Genomic DNA, 1,701 nt, shown 5'->3' on the forward strand with positions numbered 1-1,701 from the left:
AATTCGAATACCAACTAATTGCTTTTTCAGGTGTCTACCTGGCTGTTATGAAACTGGTTCAGGAGGTAAATGGTGAGAGTGTTCTCTGGGGAATCTCACGAAACACCGGTAGACCTACTTCCATCTCACACACACAAGGAACAAGTTTGCTGGCAAAATATATATATACATATATATAAAATCTTATAAATATTCAGATTTTTACATCTAAAAACATTGCATGCCTGAATTTTTCCATTAATATTATATTTGCTATGCCAGTTCATTGGTTTTCTTGTCTAGTGGAGTTCACTAGTAGACAAAAGTTAGCAGACACTACAGGTTTAAGAAAATGTTATAAGAAAAAAACTTCAAATTGAAAAAAAAAGTCCTACTCATTGAATTTTTGTCAATGAGAAAAATAAAAGAAAGACCACCAAGGCTGATTTTAGTGACAAAGCTTCCTGGTTTTGCTCATGGTTCCACTGAAATATAATCTGAGAACACTGGTCTGTATCCACATCAGTGTTGTTTAACTTTGTTTGAAAACTCCACAATAAAGAGGTGATGCCTCCTCACTTACTCCAGACCATCCAGATTATTCTATGTAATACAGCATAAATTCAATACAGCTTGATAATTTGTCAGTGCATTCTCTACCCTGCCATTTCTTAAGTTATTAGTGAATCTTGCTCATCACATGGTAAAATAACACAAAAATCATGCATTCTGTCTCTTGTCATTCTTATTTATCCTGTAACCTCCCAGAAGGCTGAGATCTCATCTATGTCTCAATATCTCTACACGGAGTAATATAAGCTGCAGATAATGCTTCTTGATGTTGAAAAATATCAATGACTGTTATTTTCTTGGCAATGGAAAATACAAGGTTTTATCTAAGAGGACAGAAACAGAACTGGTATAGATTACTTTATAGCACTTAGCACAGTATGACACTAAAGACAGAAATAAAAGTGTTTTAAAAAGACAAAAGCACCATAGTGAAAACAGTTCTATAATACAGGAGAAGACGTTTGGTTCTAGCCTCAGCTTTGCGATGGAGCAGCTGAGAGACCCTGGGCAAACTGCCATATCTGTGAGCCTCAGTTTCCCTCTCTGTGAGGGGGGATGCCAACTTCCTGCCAACCATAAATGCCTGTAACAGGGATTTCAAAGGTTAGGAGGGTTTGAAAACTATTTTGTTATAGTAATGTTGACTTGCTATTTTGATGAACACAAATGACACGGTCTGGCTGAAGGATTAACATATGTATCAAATATGTTAGGACTAATTTTCTAACAACAGTTACTAGACTGAGGCATTCTCAAAATATAGTAGACATAATTTCCACATTCTTTGAGGGTTTCGGAATATTGATCACCGCCCTGCTGTTGCCTGTGCTTACCTTTATGGCCATGCATCAACAGCAATCTATACAAGCATAAAACCACATGTTAAGCCGGGCGCGGTGGCTCAAGCCTGTAATCCCAGCACTTTGGGAGGCCGAGGCAGGTGGATCACGAGGTCAAGAGATCGAGGCCATCCTGGTCAACATGGTGAAACCCCGTCTCTACTAAAAATACAAAAAATTAGCTGGGCATGGTGGCACGTGCCTGTAATCCCAGCTACTCAGGAGGCTGAGGCAGGAGAATTGCCTGAACCCAGGAGACGGAGGTTGTGGTGAGTCGAGATCACGCCATTGCACTCCAGCCTGGGTAACA

General features: G+C 39.3%; 1 protein-coding gene across 4 annotated transcripts in view; it reads right to left on the bottom strand.

Moving 5' to 3' along the window:
- The window catches only part of SMARCAL1 (SWI/SNF related, matrix associated, actin dependent regulator of chromatin, subfamily a like 1), a 69,831-nt gene that overhangs the window by 26,706 nt on the left and 41,424 nt on the right, over positions 1-1,701 (bottom strand). The window lies entirely within an intron of this gene.

Source organism: Sapajus apella, unplaced genomic scaffold, assembly GCF_009761245.1.
Source record: "Sapajus apella isolate SASKATOON/1434 unplaced genomic scaffold, GSC_monkey_1.0 scaffold10, whole genome shotgun sequence".
Taxonomy (NCBI): domain Eukaryota; kingdom Metazoa; phylum Chordata; class Mammalia; order Primates; family Cebidae; genus Sapajus; species Sapajus apella.